An 18,636-nucleotide genomic window follows, 5' to 3' on the forward strand; every position below is an offset into this window, starting at 1 on the left:
TGCATGTGCCTTCTGGATGTATGTGTGTGCATGTGCCTTCTGGATGTATGTGTGTGCATGTGCCTTCTGGATGTATGTGTGTGCATGTGCCTTCTGGATGTATGTGTGTGCATGTGTCTGTCTGTATGTATGTGTGTGCATGTGTCTGTCTGTATGTATGTGTGTGCATGTGTCTGTATGTATGTGTGTGCATGTGTCTGTCTGTATGTATGTGTGTGCATGTGTCTGTCTGTATGTATGTGTGTGCATGCGTCGTCTGTATGTGTGTGCATGCGTCGTCTGTATGTATGTGTGTGCATGCGTCGTCTGTATGTATGTGTGTGCATGCGTCGTCTGTATGTATGTGTGTGCATGCGTCATCTGTATGTATGTGTGTGCATGTGTCGTCTGTGTGTGTGCATGTGTCTGTGTGTATGTTACTTTTAATCCAGACCCCCCCCCCCCATCCCTGTACCATCAGAACAGCCTTTGTAGGGCCTGTGTGTGATAGCAGCCAGGACTGCTGCTCCTCTGAAAAGCAATCCATACACAGATCGCTTTTCAGAGGCATTTCATTATTATGTTGCCTCCTCACCCTGGATATACCTCCAGCTGCAGCCACAGCATCTATACACCCCCAGCTGCTCCCTCTGCAGTTAAAGTGGGAGAATTTGGGGTTGGTAAAAAACAGCTTAACCATGTGGTTTTAGTACCCCATCCAACAAGCACTTGGTTCACATCTGTGTGGCTGTGTGCTGCATGTAGGGCAGTCCATTCATTTCAATGGGCCTTCCTACCCACAAAAAATGCAGGGAAAGAAGTCACTGAGCTTTTTTTTTGTTTTGCACCAAAAGCACCCCACGTTTTCCAATGTGTGGGGTACCCCTAAAGAGCAGAGCATTTGTCTGTGTCGGAAACAAGCGTGACAAAGGCAAGAGAATTCTTGTTGGGCAGTGTATTAGTGCTCCAACAACCAAATTCGACCAAATTTTAATGGTTCAAAGAATGTCAGGCAAAATGGTCGGCCCTCACACATGTTCACTTTGTCAAATCTGGCCCTCTTTGAAAAAAGTTTGGACACCCCTGCTTTAACATGTCTATACTGTCAATGTGCATTTTGGGTGCATTGCACAGATGCCCAATAGTGAAACCATAAATGCATGTAACAAAAAAAGTTCTGCAAATCTCCCCCGCTCTCCACCCTCCTATGCAGTATTCAGATTAATGGAATGAACAAGTAATGGCAATAAGTCCAAAACCGCTAAAGACTATTATGGGTCTAGCAGTGACAATAAAACATTTTTTCTTATATCATGGGACACCGAGTCAGGCTAATATTTATTACCTACTGGTTATACTCTCCAGGTGAATGGACACTGGTAGACCAAAGGTCTTCAGACAGGAAGTGATGACCTATATAACCCCCCCACATAGGAAGAACTTCAGTTTTTTTTTTTTTTTTCACCAGTGTCTACAAGGTGGATGGCACGGTTTGTTTGAGCTCTCTGAGCTCCAGGTCTCTAGTCTCACAAATGGTTCTTGAATGAATCAAGGGATTGACCGATTGGATCCATTTGACACAGAGTTTATATGCTTATAAATGGTACCCGTTCCTTGCAAAGAAGACACAGCATCCTGCAAGATTTTTCCTGTAATGTGGCCTCTGGGCGCTGGACCCTGCATAGTGGAATCCTGGACACCACTGTGGCATTCCTGCAGGGTGATGTACAGGTCCAAGGGACTGGACTCTAAACATGAAAAGGGTACCCAGTCCTAGAAGGTCCTCAAGTGCCAGGAACCCGCCATGATGGGTGAAGTTTGGGTTTCTAAGCTGCCATGCGCCTGGACGGGTAAGTGAAACCCCTTTTATTATTGTGGGTTGTCCCAGTGATTGTAACAATCAGTCAAGCTGTGTGTGGTACCCATACGGGTGAGTTTTAGCTAGCTGTGGGTGTACTTTTTTTTTGCTTGTGTCTGGCTGTACGATAGCGCACTATTCCGCCTGGTTGACCATGGCACATGTGTGTTTGCAGGAGTGCCACTGTATTCAGCTGTTGGTTGGCGGCCATGGCGCACGCACATTCACAAACGTGCCGCTGGACTTAGCAGTTTGTTTGGTGGCCATGGTGCACACAGGCTTCATCGCACATGCGCAGTAGCCTTTATCTGGGAGTATGAGGATTTGTGTCATATGCGAATACAGCCTCGCTCGTTCGCCAGGACCATGCACGTGCATGCACAAGCACAGAAAGTTCCAGCGCACACACAGTTTATTTAAGCTGTATAGCACAAGACAAGTTGAGGCGCAAAAAAATCAAATGTAATATACCCAAACAGGGAGGGCTGTCTACATTAGACATTTACAAATAGTGTAACTATGTGTGTGTGTGTGTGTATATATATATATTTGTAGTCAGAGTCTTCAAGCAGGAAATGCGATACTCCTAAGAACCAAGGCCTGAGGTGTGCCTTGGCCTAGCTGGTCAGTATGCCTGAGAAGAGGGCATACCCTGAATGTAAGAATAAGAACAAAATACTATGAGAATGTATGAAACTAGGGATCGGGTGGGTGGGAACTCAAAAATCCTAACGACACTGGCCCTGACAGGAGGAGGTTTAAATAGCCCTCTCAGGCTCCTCCTACAAATACAGGCTGGCCTGCGGCCAGCCTTCAACTTGTGGTCAGAGTCTTCAAGCGGGAAATGCGATACTCCTAAGAACCAAGGCCTGAGGTGTGCCTTGGCCTAGCTGGTCAGTATGCCTGAGAAGAGGGCAAAAAGACACAAAATTTAGGTGAAGAAGGGAAGGTAAAGAACTATTACGGATAAAGGTGTGCTCCCGGTCGGCAGCAGTACGTATCCAGCAAGTAACCGGAAAGTGTTCGCAATGGCAAAAGAACACACCGATTCCTGACTTGGCGATGAGAAGGAACCACCTATCGAACCTGGGACACTTCCCTGAACCTAACTGAACATCCCCTGAAAGATTAAATTGAGCTGGATGCCCGTGACACCCCGACTCGAGAATGAACTGCTTGTGAAACGAGAGGATACGAGAGGGAAAAGGAACAAGGCCTGGCCCGAGGAAACCCCTGCAAAAGATGGCAAAATACCCCAATGAACAACAGTGAAATAGCCCAGAGACATACCCCCCCCCCAAGAGGGTGAGTGGCAAAAAGACCACTAGCAGGAGTGCGAAAAGCTGGAAACCTGATGGATGTGCCGGAGTACGCTAAGGCCCATGCACCATGGCAATAATACTGTCATCCTGCAGAAACCCAAACCGGACGCAGGACCCAGGTCCCACGGATACGATCGGGTCATGCTACAGCCTGAACCCAACAGCTGGGACAGAAACCTTAACCAAGGAGGGCCAAACTCCCTCCTGGGGAAATAGTCCCCATGGCATGATAGACATACTCAAGCCCCCCCTGCTTGGAACAAGCTGGGGATCGGAAAAGACGACTGGAGTGATGTCCCTAAGTGGAACTCCAGGCAATAAGTTCAAACAAGATCAGAGCCAAGAGTGGAATCCAAAACCATTATGACAACTGCCCAACCTACCCCCCCCCCAAGGACCGTCATGGGGACGTGACTTAAACACCCTGAGAGAGACTATACATCCCTGGGCAGTAACCAGGGCCTCAACAAAACAGGACATCAACTGCAGGCAAAAATTTTCCAACTGCTTCTGACCCAAGGGTGAGCCCAGTGGTGACAAGACATCAGCACCAAACAACTAGCCCCCAACAACGGCCGGGCTGAAGGAAGTGATAGCAAGCATGGATGATATCGGTATGGATGCCAAGACGGCCCCAACCTGAAACACAAACTAGCGAAATGACAGACAACCAGACATGAGAACAACAATACCCTCCTGCCTAACTAAGAATGAAACATGAGCAGAAAAGTCAAGACCACTGCGTGTAAAAGAACCTGACGGACGGACCCCCCCCCCACCCACATGTAAGTGGTAAGTGAGCCCGAGTAACCTGCAGTGCAGACAGGAAATTGACTGAAAACTCAGGGCTAGTGTACCCACAGGCAATGGTGGGTAGTCGTATAGATGTGGTGAAAGAACATGCAACGTATGACGTATGGTATACGGGCGAGAAGATTGTGGACAACAATCAATTAATAAACGAAACCTCAGCCCGTATGGATCTATAGACGTGACAGATCCTGACGTGTGAGCCCTAGCTACTTGACCCAGGTACAAACATGACACAGACACGATGGGACATGACAATCAACAAGGACGAACGACTACCAGAGTATGCCATGAGTGAACAACACCCCTCTGAGAAACTCTGAGACTGAACACCAAGTCTGAAATACCATGACAGGCATGCTGGCAGCAACACAAAGACAGAAAACGCTGAGACAGGAAAACGCTGAGACAGGAAAACGCTGAGACAGGAAAACGCTGAGACAGGAAAACGCTGAGACAGGAAAACGCTGAGACAGGAAAACGCTGAGACAGGAAAACGCTGAGACAGGAAAACGCTGAGACAGAAATACATCATGCCATGAAGAAAAACCATGACAGAAAACGCTGAAACTTAACGCTGATGCAGAAACGTAGTGACAGAACCAGAGGCAAAACGCAGTGACAGCAACAACCAAGACTGAAACTCTGAGGCATAAATGAAATGCCAGAAATCCTGGGCCAGAAATGCTATAACAGAAAAACTGAGACAGCGAAGCAACAGCAGAATCCTGGCCAGAAATGCAAAGCCTGAAAACACGCTGAGACTGAATGCAGAGCCAGAAATGCAAAGACAGAAATCCTGGTTCAGACCGCCATGACAGAAATCCTGGTTCAGACCGTCATGACAGAAATCCTGGTTCAGACCGCCATGACAGAAATCCTGGTTCAGAACGCCATGACAGAAATCCTGGTTCAGAACGCCATGACAGAAATCCTGGTTCAGAACGCCATGACAGAAATCCTGGTTCAGAACGCCATGACAGAAATCCTGGTTCAGAACGCCATGACAGAAATCCTGGTTCAGAACGCCATGACAGAAATCCTGGTTCAGAACGCCATGACAGAAATCCTGGTTCAGAACGCCACAGCAGTCCAGGGGCAGCACGCTATGACAGCACTCCAGGGGCAGCGCGCTACGACAAACATGACGGGGCAGAACGCTACGACAGGCATCCAGGGGCAGAAATGCTATGCCAGACATGCTGGACAGAAACGCTATGACTGAAAAACTGCACAGAAACGCTGTGACGGAAATGCTGCACAGCACGCCGTGACGGATATGCCGCACAGAAACGCCGTGACAGATATGCCGCACAGAAACGCTGTGACAGATATGTCGCACAGAAACGCTGTGATGGAAAAGCCGCACAGAACGCTGTGACGGAAAAGCCGCACAGAACGCTGTGACGGAAAAGCCGCACAGAACGCTGTGACGGAAAAGCCGCACAGAACGCTGTGACGGAAAAGCCGCACAGAACGCTGTGACGGAAAAGCCGCACAGAACGCTGTGACGGAAAAGCCGCACAGAACGCTGTGACGGAAATGCCGCACAGAACGCTGTGACGGAAATGCCGCACAGAAACGCTGTGACGGAAATGCTGCACAGAAACGCTGTGACGGAAATGCCGCACAGAACACTTGAGACAGAACCGCTGCGACAGAAATTCTGGACAGAACGCCGTGACAGAAAAGCTAGACTGAGCGCTGTGACAGAAATGTCACGTGGAGCTCAGGCGGGGGGGGGGGGGCCTGCCATGTGGAGCTCAGGCGGGTGGGGAGACCCACCACGAGGAGCTCAGGCGGGGGGGGGGGGGGACCCGCCACGTGGAGCTCAGGCGGGTGGGGAGACCCGCCGCGTGGAGCTCAGGCGGGTGGGGGGGGGAACCCACCACATGGAGCACAGGCAGGGGGGGCCCCACCACGTGGAGCTCAGGAAGCCCACCAGGTGGAGCTCAGGGGGGGGGACCCACCACGTGGAGCTCAGGAGGGGGGGGACCAACCACGTGGAGCTCAGGAGGGGGGGAACAACCACGTGGAGCTCAGGAGGGGGGGGACCAACAACGTGGAGCTCAGGAGGGGGGAGGACCAACCACGTGGAGCTCAGGAGGGGGGAGGACCAACCACGTGGAGCTCAGGAGGGGGGGGACCCACCACGTGGAGCTCAGGCGGGTGAGAGACCCGCCACGTGGAGCTCAGGCGGGTGGGGAGGAGGAAACCCACCACATGGAGCACAAGCGGGGGAGGGGGTGAGGCCCACCACGTGGAGCTCAGGAGGCCCACCAGGTGGAGCTCAGGAGAGAGGGGGACCAACCACGAGGAGCTCAGGACTCAGGAGGGGGGCCCAATGAAATGCATTGAAAATGCAGCAAGAACACATTAATAACGCACCTGTGTTACCGTTATGATGCTTTTTTGAGTCGCATGACCTATCAAACACACCATAAGCACAGTAAGTCAACATCAAATGTAAGGGGGGGGGGGGGAGGATACGAGAGGGGAAAGCCTTTAACCGATTTACTTATTTATTTATTACTTTATTTTTTATTTTTTATTTTTCCCCCAAATGTTGTAAAATCTAACTGATAAACTCTCTTTATGCTTATTTATTGTTGCCCAAGTGAACCACCTACCTTGCCCTATAGTTTCCTGACCACCACAAAATAATCTCAAAACCACAATAGATTACATGCAGCAATAGCCTGCAGCCCCAATCCCCATCACTCCCTCCCACATTTTGAACAGTCACATCATTCATCACAGAAATCTGTGAATGAGAAATCTATAAGCCCGTCTCCACCGCAGCTGAATAACTTGTAATTTACTGGACTGCAAGTGTTTTACTAAGCAATACTCTGCAGGCTCCCGTTTTTTTTTTTTTTTTTTTTCCCTTAGAAGCACATTTTTTAACCCTGCAAAAAAGTGCATTTCATATTTATTTTTAAAAGGTGAACTTGCAGGAAAACGCCTATGCGAGAGAAGCCAGCGCAGCCGAATACCTCCCCCTCCCCCCCGGCAGGAGAATCAGCGGGCGCCCTGCATATGAGAGGGGGGGGGGGGCCGACGCGGCCGATCACATCCCCCCCCCACGAGCAGAAACGGCGGGGGCTCCGTACCCGCGAAGGGAGAAGGGGAGCCGGCGGCAGCCGACTACCTCCACCTCCACTCACCAGGAGAATCGGCGGCCACTCTGCATGCGTGAGGGGGGAGGGGGAGCCGGCGCGGCCGAACACCCCCCCCCCCCTCCAACGAGAAGAACAGCGGGCGCTCAGTACCTGTGAGGGGAGAAAGAGGCCAAGCGGCGGCCGACTACCTCCACCTCCCCTCACCAGGGCCATGTACATGGGGAGAAGGCGGGCAAGGAGAGAAAGGAGCAAATACCCCCCACGCTCCAGTTGGTCCCAAAAGCAGCAGACGTAGGGACAGAGCCGGAGTCCATGGTACAGCGACAGTCTTGGCACTCCACACCATGGGCACCGCTGTCTATCTGGTGAAGAGGAAGATATCGAAAAGGGGATATAAACGTGGTGCAGGATTTTGAATTGCTGCTCCCTTCGGAACTCAAACCCCCTATCAAACCTGAGAGAGAGAGGGGACCTGGGGGTAGCCGATCACAGCCTCCCCGCCCCCCCTCCTCCCAAACCGGAAGAAACGCCGAGTGGAATCACCCCCCCACCCTGGAAGCCGGTGTGGACGAGGAGAGTAGTGGAGGATAGATTGATCGGCTTCCCCCCCTGAGCGCCAGCTGCCTCCACTCAAAAATCCTAACGACACTGGCCCTGACAGAGGAGGAGGTTTAAATAGCCCTCTCAGGCTCCTCCTACAAATACAGGCTGGCCTGTGGCCAGCCTTCAACATATATATATATATATAATGTCCAAGGGGAATATATTAGTTCTTTGTATAGAAAAGTTCCACATACAGGGCTGCCACTGTCGAGGAACTGAAAGAAAAACTGCTAGAAGATACAAAAAAGAAAAGATGATCCCTACATTTTTTAACGTTCGTTTTGCTCATGGAATATGTGAGTGCAAATTGTTTTATCAATAAATGTGTAAATTTTTTTAAAAAATCTGCACCCAGAGGAGCCCCTTCTTTTCTTTTTTTTGTATATTTAAGCTGTATAGGCCAAGCATGCAGTGCTTCCAGAAGGCAGCTGTGGGACACAGAGCAGGCTCTGAAGAGTCACTTGTAGTGGTTTATTCTTTCCTTAATGGGTCACGTGAATCACCAAGTGTTGCTTGATAGGCTGAAGGTTCTCAGCAGAATTGTTACACAGGGGCTTGGGAGCCCTAATAAAGAGTCTCCCTTCTGAGGTGTTTTAATACTACACCCAAGCAGCCTCTTTTTGTGGTGAGTAAATGCCTTAAAAAAAGAGGAGCAGGTCTAACACTATGGGGGGGGGGGGGGGGGGGCACACTGATGCCCTCTGTAGTTCCTGATGAACCAAGTTGTATCCCTAGTGTTGTATCCCCTGAAAGACCAGAGGCTTCTGGGCAATCTGAGCCACTGCGCCTATCTGGTATTGTGCCTACAGTCAACACTGCTGCTTCACCCTTTATCACTAAGGATGAACTGTCCTCGGCCCTAACTGGATTAGAGCACAGGATTGCTATTATGATTGCCTCCATCCCGCAGGGTAGCAGAAAGGATGACAGACCCCCCTCCCTGGAGTCTGCCTCTCATTTGCAGAGGGTTTGGTCCTGACTCTGACCAAAATGGTTTGTTCTTCCTTTAAATTGCCTCTTGCAGAGGCGACTGAGCCCTCTTGGTCCTCTTTGGGATCCTTGAGGCCTCTTCAGACCACACAGGCTTTCCCTCTACACCCCCTGTTGAAACAGGCAGTGTATGCAGATTGGGAACATCCTGACAGGATTTGTGTTCCTCCTAAGAGGATTTCCTTTTTATATCTCAGGGATGAAAAGTCCATTAAAAAATGCAGCATGCCAGCAGTAGATGTAGCAGTCTCTTCCTTAAACAAGAACTTAACTTGTCCAGTAGATAACACACAGGGGTTGAAAGACTATGTTGACAAGAAATTGGAGTCATTATTAAAGGCTTCATTTTCTTTGGCCAGTTCAGCTATAAAGCCATCTGTTGCAGCCATTGGTATCTGCTAGTCCGTAAAGGATCAGGTCAAACGGCCTGATGGGCCTAGCCAGGAGGATGATCTGCCTGAAAGTAAGACAAATATGTCTTGAGTGCTGATGTTTGCTATTGACGATTCAATTAAGGATTCAATGTAGCAGATTTCTTGTTTGGGTCTCTCGTCTGTACATATGTGCAGACTTGTATGGCTTAAGAATTGGTCAGCCAGGCTTCCTTGTAAAAAGTCAAAATATATCCAAAAGATCTCCAGAGAGAAGAGTTCTCTACTTCCTGTGAAGAAAAGCACCAGATGTCCCTCGTTTAAAACCTCAGGGACTGCTTCCTCCACTGTCTCAGCATCAAGGTGGAGCCAGGGCCAGAAGAAGCCATGGGATCAAGATTCTTCTAAACCCAGCACCTAACCCTTCTTTTGAGGAGACACTCCCACTCTATCAAGTTTGTGTGTGTGTGGGGGGCTGCTGCACTTTGTGGACATTTGGAGAACAATTCAGGATGAGTGGGTCACAACAATTGTGGTTACAAGCTTGAGTTGCAGGGGCTTCCCCCCAGAGGTTTTTAAGATTTAAAAACAATGATTTCTTGCAGTTACAAGCTAGAGTTGCGGGGGGTTCCCCCTCAGAGGTTTTTAAGATCCAGCACTCCCTCGAATCCTCCAAAAAGAAACGTATTGGTTCAAACCTGTTTACGGTTCAAAAACCAAACAGGGACACAAGGCCCATTTTGGAACTAAGATCCCTGCACAAGTGTCTACTGATACAGTCCTTTCGGATGGAGTCTGTCTGCTCAGTAGTGGCCTCCACTCCAGAGGGGAGACTTTCTAGCCTCCATTGATATAAGACGCATATTTACACATACCTATCTTTCAGCCTCAAAGTTCCCTACATTTTGCAGTAGAGGAATGTAATTGTCAGTTTGTGGCTCTACCTTTCGGGCTGTCTACAGCTTCCCGGGTGTTCAAAAGGTCCCAGCACCAGTACTGGGTCTTTTAAGGGCCCAAGGAATCCTAGTTAGAGATGTGTAGGCCCGGGAAAAAAACAGAAACATTTTGAAAAAAAAATATATATATATATATTTTCTTTTTTTCTGTTGTGTTTTTTTTTTCCCCAAAAAATTGGAAAAACTGAAAAAAAAAAAAAAAAATGTGGAATATTTTATTTTAATATGATGAATGAAATAGTTTAAGGACAGGGTGTTCAAATATTTTCCAATATCTTCGGTCTTCTCTCCTCCTCGCGTCGTCTTCTGGGTAATGGGGCACGCTGTGGTCTGGGACCTGTGTGTTCCCTAACACAGCGTGTCCCATTCACAAAGTGCCACGCGACTTGTGCATGCGCAGTAGGAAACGGGCAGTGAAGCCACAAGGCTCCACTGCCTGTTTCCCTTAGTGAGGATGGTGGCGCTGGTAGTCGAGGGACATGTCGGCCTCGGTGGCCGACATCGCAGGCGCCCTGGAAAGGTAAGTCTCCTTATTAAAAGTCAGAAGCTACTTTTTTTTTTAGCTGCTGACTTTTACATTAATATTTATTTATTTTATTATTATTTTTTTTACACAGCTGAAACACCGCTTTAATTTGAAAAAGGTAATAGTTTACATTTATCTGATTCTGAATCCAGAAAACTGAATCATTTAGCTATATTAGTTTATCTTTATAAACTTTTGTTGAAATAATTTAATTACTTTTAATCTGGTTCTTCCTCCACCCCCACACACAACCATAGATTAGTGTCTTCTTGCAAAGTAGTCATTTTTTTTCTTGTTTTTATTTCCTACTCTTCTCAGAAAAATGGTGAGACCAACATCTAACACATGGAGGCATTTTTGCATTACAAGTTCTTCTGAAAAGAGAAATGTGATTTGCAAATGTTGTCAGATGAAATATGCATTTCCAAATGCTACCAGGATGACAAAACACTTTCTTGTACGTAACAAGTGTCCTGTAGGTATTAAAAAAAAATAAAAAATCCTTCATGGATTGAAGTGAAGAGGACAACAATGATGACAATGCACATAGTTTTTTCTCAACGTTCTCGTGACAGAATGACTTTCAATCGTAAAAAGACAAAGTGCTAATGTAGCATTTTTTTTTTTCAATTTTCTCAGTTAAATCTTGACCGTAGGGTTATTATGCCACCTTCAGGAGGAGACTAGGCAGAACATGTAATACATGTGAAAAACAGAACTGTACAGTTCTGCCCAGGGGGCAGGCCCTCTGGCTATAACCCCTCAGCCTGCTTCCTGCAACTCATATGCTCCCTGCCAGGATCATCGGTCCTGGGGATTTTTGTCTGGATTTTGCCTTTTGCTCAAGATATTGATCCTATGATCTTCTATCAACAGCCAGCTGGGTGACAGGCTGGATAATATAGATCCTTGTAGTCTCCCCAGCCCAGCCATTGAGTGTGTGCAGGCCCTAGCTACGCTCTGGGTTTGCCACGACATGCCCCTCAGGCTCCAGGGGTGGCCAGTGAGCTACATGCTCCGGGACACACATATGACCAGACTAAGGATGTAGCCACCCCTTACTGCTCGGGTGTGGGTCTGTGACGGGATGCCTCAAGCTTGTCCAGACGGTAAGTACAGGTCTCCCTGCCTCGGCAAAACAGAGCAGCTGGGCATTCCCTGAGAGGTCGATTAGGGGGTCCTTCTCTCCTGTCCCTTTATTCCCTCCCCTCATGGGGGATGCTGCATGACTAGGCTATAGTGTGGTGTATGTACCTGGCTGGGGGTCCTCTGTGGGGGGGCTCTGATCCTTGGCTGGGTGCTGCGCTGGCTGTCTGTGTCCATGGCTGTCATCTGTCTCTCTGCTGGTGTCTGAGCTCTGCATGTAATGTCGCCATAGCACTGAACACTGCCATTTTCTGTATAGTCTCTGTGTACAGCATGATCGCCGGCCATTTTCTGTTAGCCTCTGTGAGAAGCATGGTCGTCTGCCATTTTCTTGGAACCCGGTGGCCATTTTCCCTGTGTGTTTTTTTTTTTATGTGTGTATATATATGTATATAATATGTATATATATATATATATGTATGTATATATGTATGTGTATATGTATATGTATAATATATATATACAGCCAGCGGCCATTTTCTTGTAGCCTCAGTGCTGTTTTTCTCCCCAGCGCTGGCCCTTGTGTCACAGAACAACAAGGTTTTTGTTCCTGGACACTTGTGAGCTGACACAGCGATCAACAGCACGGAGCAGCACTCGGTCAAGGTGGTGAGTCCTGTGTTGGGGGCTCCTCAGTCTGTAGGAGGGTGGGATTGAGCACCTTGTCTTAAGTCACCAAGGATGGGTCAGCATGGCTTCAGAAGCTGGTGTTTCTCCCCCAGACCTCCCTGCATTTGCAACCGGCTCGCCTGCAAATAATGCAGTTCCTTTGGACACTTTGTCGGAGGTCCTTGAAATGTTTGTTTCCAGGTTGGAGGCAGTGTGCAGGGGGGGGGGGGTAAAAATGCCCCCCAGCCTCCGGGGAGAGCTCTGATTCAGACTTGGACCCCACAGTGACTGACAGCCCCTGTTCTGATGTGTTGGAGGACGCTGACCAGTACCGTTCGGACAGTGAGGATGATTCCGTGTCTGGGTCCCTGCAAGAAAAAGTGCTAGTTGGAGTACTTATCACCACTGTGTATGATACCCTGAAAATACAGGATGCATCAGGATCCTCTGTTGAGGTGGTGGTCCCCTTTGGGTCCTGTAAGCCAGTCCGTACACCTAAAGTGTTTCCGTATCTGACTTATGTTGATGAGTTCATATACAAGGAATGGGGATACCCACAACTGACCTTTTCGGTCCCAAAAAAAAAAAAAAAAATGGTGGTGCGGTACCCCTTTGAAGAGAGCCTTAAAAAATGGTTGGCTGCCCGGTCCTGGACCCCCCAGTATCCAGGTTAAACAAAGTACCCACGATCCCGGTAGAGGAGGCTCCTGCATTTAAGGACCCTACCACAGGAGGGCCGAGGCAGTAGCCCGGTCCATGTTTACGGTGGAGGGGTCACAGAATTGGTGTTGCAGACCCTCACTGAGATGGCAAAACTATTGCACCATGATTCGGAGAAGCAACAGTCTCCTCCAGTATGCGTATAACTAGCAGACCAGTTGGTGCACAGCCTTAAGTATGTCTGTAAAGCGGCCCTGGATACACTTCCCCTGCTATCCAGAGCATTGGCATCAGCAGTGGTGCTGTGCCACCTGATTTGACTGAAATGCTGGTCTGAGGACCAGGCATCTAAAAACACCTTGACAGATTTGCCCTTCCTTGGTGAGCGGCTATTTGGCGCTTCACTGGATGACATTATTAAGAATGTCACAAGTGAAAAGAGCACGTTGCCCCCACAGTCCAGGAAGGGTAAGGAGCCACACTGCAGGCAAGGGCCCTCCTTTTCCGCTCAAAAGAGGCTTTTTCTTCCGCCCAGGACTTCAGGTAAGCGCTCCCAGTCCGACAGGGCAACTGCTGAGGGACAAAAGTGTCCATGGCCTTGCAAGCTTGTAAGCAAAAGTACTACCACATGAAGGTTTGCCCCTGCCCGTCAAAAGGGTGAGGGGTCGCCTTCGGGAGTTTGAAGCTCGGTGGGCCTCTGTTGTCTGATCAATGGGTATGCACACTGATTTCATCGGGCTACAAGATAGAGTTCCTCTCTTGGCCACCAAACAGATTTTTTTTTTTCCCCTCCAGCATACCCTTACTCCCGGCTCACCGGGAGGCCCTGTTTGGGGCAGTAAGGGACCTGCTCAGCCATGGGGTGATGGTGCCTGTTCCAAAACCGGAAAGGTTTCAGGGATTGTACATCAATCTGTAGTCCAATCCTTGACCTAAAAGTCCTCAATTGCTTTGTGAAAGTACAAAGGTTCAAAATGGAATCAGTTTGCTCCATAGTCGCTGCACTCCATCAGGGGGACTCTCTAACGTCTTTAGACATCTAGGACGTGTACTTGCATATACACATATGCCTCAGGCATCAGAGGCTTCTGTGGTTTTCAGTGGGGGAAGAGCACTACCAGTTTGTGGATCTCCCCTTTGGCCTGGCTTCAGCACCCTGAGTCTTTACCAAAGTATTGGCTCTGATTTTGGCATTGTTGAGACAACGTGGGATCACAATTGTGGGTTACCTGGGACGATCTCCTTCTGAGAGCAGCTTCCACCTCAGAATTGAGGGAGAATTAATGCAAACTCTTCCACCATGCAAACTGTGTAAGAATTTGGGTGGGTGCTGAACGTCAAAAAGTCGGACCTAGTGCCGACCCAGTGCCTGGAGTACCTAGGTTTACTGCTAGACTTCGTGGAAGCGAGAGTTTCTCCCTTCAGACAAATTGCAGACTCTCAGAGCCACAGTGGAGCTGTTGATGAACTGCAGGTTGTTGTTGCTGCATTTCTGCATGCTAGTTCTGGGCCTCATGGTAGCCTCCTTTGAGGTGGTATTGTATGCCCAATTTCAGACCAGAGTCTTGCAGATGGAGATATTGTCCAAATGGGACAAATCTTTGTTATCCCTGGATCGACAGATTTGGGTGAGCCAGTTAGTGAGGGACCGACTCCCTTCTCTGGTGGCTGAGGTCTTCGGCCCTTTGGTCCGGGAAATCATTCCTGCCTCTTTATTGGAAGGTGATCACAACGGATGCCACCCTGACCATCTGGGGTGGAGTGCTGGGGGTACAGTCGACCCCGGGCCTCTGGACGAGGGAGGAATCCCAGTTGCCGATCAGTGTGCTCGAGCTTCGAGCAATCAGGCTATGTCTCTCCACATGGTCAATGAGGCTACGAGGGCGTCCGATCAGGATCCAGTCAGACAACGCCACGGCAGTGGCATATGTCAACCATCAAGGAGGAACAAGAAGCTTAGCTGCAGCATGAGAGGTCACTCACATTCTCCGGTAGGCAGAGCGAAATGTACCGGCCCTGTCGGCCATATACATCCCGAGAGTAGAAAACTGGCAGGTGGACTATCCAAGTCACCAGATGCTGGACCCAGGAGAATGGTCATTGCATCCGGAGGTATTCAGGCTTCTTTGCCTGCGATGAGGCACACCAGATGTGGATCTTCTGGTCTCTCGGATCAATCGAAAGGTGCAGAGGTTCGTGTCCAGGACAAGAGATCCTTGGGCGGACACATCAGACGTGTTGGTGGCTCCATGGGAGCAGTACTGACTGATTTATGCCTTCCCTCCGCTCAAACTGTTGCCTTGTCTGCTTCGCAGAGTGGAGGCCGAGGGGATTTTGGTGATACTGATTGTCCCAGATTGGCCCCGGTGTCCCTGGTACACCGACCTAGTATGCCTGGGGTCGGATGCTCCATGGCGGTTGCTGATGTGAGAAGACCTCCTATCGCAAGTTCTGGTACTCCATCCTGCTTTACCATCGCTGGTTTTAACAGCATGTCTGTTGAAAGGCAGGTGCTAAGGAACCGAGATCTGTCGTACTCGGTAATCTCCACTATGCTGAGAACACATAAATCTTCTTCTTGGAAGATATACCATGGTATGCAGAACGCTCATATCTCCATATGTGAGGAGATGGGGTGGTGTTTATGCCCCTATTCCATTTCCAGGATCCTGCTATTACAGCGAGGAGTGGATCAGAAACTGACCTTAAGCACCATCAAGGGGCAGATATCAGCCTTGGCTGTTTTTTTTTTTTTTTTTTTTCCCAACGACCCCTGGCATCTCACTCATTGGTAAACACCTTTGTGCAAGGAGTTCGGCATGTACTCCCTCTGGTGCGACCACCCCTACCTCCGTGGGATCTGAAACTGGTGCTATTGATGCTTCAGAAACCTCTGAGAACATTAGGGATATTCCCCTGTTGACTCTTACCCAGAAAGTGGTCTTTCCGGTGGCCATTACATCTGCCAGGAGGGTTTGAGTTTGCAGCCTTGTCTTGCAAGTTGCCCTATCTAGTTTTCCACAGGGATAAGGTGGTGTTGCGTCCCACCCTTTCTTCCAAAGGTGGTTTTGGCTTTTCATCTCAATGAGGACATTGTGTTACCATCTCTGTGCCCTAAGCCGACTCATCCTAAGGAGGTGGCCCTCCATTCTCTGGACGTGGTCCGGGCCCTGAGGTTATATCTGTCTGCCACGGCTCCCTTCTAGAAGTCAGATTCTCTGTTTGTTTCAGTCGCTTTTCCGAAAAAAGTGCTGGCAGTCTCATCGACCACCATGTTACGGTGTATCAGACAGATTGTGGTCCAGGATTACGCCTTGAAGGGGCAGGTGCCCCCCTTTCCTGTCACGGCCCATTCCACCAGGGCAATTAGGACCTCTTGGGCTTTCCAACTTCAAGTGTGTGTGTAAGGCGTTGACTTGGTCGTCCTTTCACACTTTCACAAAGTTCTACAAAGTTGATGTGAGCACATCTTCTGATGCTTGCTTTGGCCGCAAAGTTTTGCAGGCAGCCGTGTAATTGTTGCAATTTACACTCTTTCTTCTTATTAAGAGACGTTACATTTTGGTTATCGATGCCTTCTGATGCATAGGTTGACCGCAAGTTTTGATGCGGTTAGTTGGATGGTGACTCCTCTGTTGAGGTGCACCTCGTTATGACAATGCTTGGGGACATCCCTAAGGTCAAGATTTAATGGAGCTGTGTACGTCAATGAACGAAAGAGAAAATAGGATTTTTGTACTCACCGTAAAATAATTTTCTCAAGTTCATTGACAGACACAGCACCCACCCCTCCTATTATTTTGTGTTATATTGCTTGTTGACATACTGAGCTGCAGGAAGCAGGCTGAGGGGTTATAGCCAGAGGGACCGCCCCGGAACTGTACAGTTCTGTTGTTTTTCATATGTATTACATGCTCTGCCTAGTCCTCTCCTGAAGATGTCGTAATAATCCTACGGTCAAGATTTAATGGAGTTGTCTGTCAATGAACGTCACAGAAAAGGATTACGTTGAGCACAAAAATCTTATTTTCCGAAAATTTCATTTATTTTCCCCCCAAAATTAAAAAAAAATTTAAATAAATTTTTTTTTTTTTTTTTTTCTGAGCTTCAAAATTTCTGGAAAGTTTACATCTGTAATCCTGGTGCTCGGGTGTCTGGATGACCTCCTACTCTGAGAATGCTCATTACAGGCTCTAGAACAGAGCATATGTACAGTGTGGTATTTGAAAAGCCTAGGCTGGATCATAAATACCGGAAAGTAAGCCTTAAAACCAGCTCAAAGTAAAGTATTTAGGTCTGATCCTAAATACGGTTCAAGCAAGAATATCTTGCCACCAGTAAGGATCTGTGCCCTGAAGGTTGCATCAGATAAGGGGCAAAAGACAACCCTCCATTTGGCTCTGTGTGAGCAGTGCCCTATGCCCAGTTCCATTTCAGGCCTTTACAACAAGTCATGTTGGCCGGGACCAGAAGAGGAAAAGCCCTGGATTATCCAATGTGCTTATCTCCTCAGGCACGCTTAAGCCTAAACTGGTGGTTGCAGGATCAGAACCTGCAAAAGGAAAAATCCTTTCTCCCGGTAACTTGGAGAGTACCGACTACAGATGCCAGTCTCTCAGGCTGGGAAGTGACCAAAGGTCAACCTATTGGCATCCAGATTCAACAAGAAGCTACAACAATTTGTGTCCCGAACAAGGGATCCTCTGGCAATCGGAGCAGATGCTCTGATGGTTCCGTGGAGGCAGTACTCCCTGGTTTATGCTTTCCCCCTGATCCCTCTCCTTCCACATTTATTTTGCAGGATTCAGAAAGGGGATTTTAGTAATTCTGGTGGCACCAGCATAGCCAAAAAGACCCTGGTTCCAGGAGATTGTGAGACTGACAATAGACGAGCCATGGGCGCTTCCAAGTCATTGTGATCTACTGTCTCAAGGTCCTATATTCCACACCAATTTACAGTCCCTAAATTTGACAGCATGGCTATTGAAGCCAGGATGCTGAAGGACCGTGGCATCTCTGGACCAGTAGTGTCTACCCTAGGGAATGCTAGAAAAACCGTCACTAGGAAAATTTATCATAAGGTCTGGAAGACTTATATTGATTGGTGTGAAGCCAGAAATACAGTACAATGTCTACAGTACAATCAGAGGTCAAATTGTGGCCCAGTCAGTATCCTTCCAAAGGCCGTTAGCCGTGCATTCAGTTATCTGAACCTTTATGCAGGGGGTAACTCGCTTGTTCCCCCCCCCCCCCCCCCATTAGGTCACCTGTGGGATTTGAACTTGGGGATGTCTGTGTTACAGAACAACCATTTGAACCTATCAAGAAAATCCCTTTAAACTTGCTGTCACGAAAAACTAGCCTTCCTGATGGCCATCGCCTCGGCTAGAAAGGTATTGGCATTGGCCACCCTTTGAGTGCAGGGAGCCTTACTTGATCCTTCACCACGACAGGGCCGTGTTATGACTCGTTACATACTTTTTTCCAAAAGTGGTGTTGGCCTTTCATTTAAATCAAGACATTGTTTTGCCTTCTTTTTTTTTTTCTCTCAGCCTCGCTCGATAGAAGAGACGACTGCACTCATTGGACAGTGTCCGGGCAGTCAAGGTTTATTTGTCTAGATCTGCAGAGATCCGAGGACTCCTTTTTTTGTTTTACTAAAAGGACCCAAGAAGAGGCAGGCA

At 48.5% G+C, this 18,636-nt stretch overlaps 1 protein-coding gene across 7 annotated transcripts in view; it reads left to right on the forward strand.

Annotated features, from left to right (window-relative positions):
- VPS35L (VPS35 endosomal protein sorting factor like) overlaps positions 1-18,636 on the forward strand; it is a 1,440,208-nt gene that overhangs the window by 1,018,425 nt on the left and 403,147 nt on the right. The window lies entirely within an intron of this gene.

The sequence above is a fragment of the Lithobates pipiens genome, unplaced genomic scaffold (genome assembly GCF_037356315.1).
Source record: "Lithobates pipiens isolate NorthernLeopardFrog02 unplaced genomic scaffold, aLitPip1_a1.2 Scaffold_22, whole genome shotgun sequence".
NCBI classification, from domain to species: domain Eukaryota; kingdom Metazoa; phylum Chordata; class Amphibia; order Anura; family Ranidae; genus Lithobates; species Lithobates pipiens.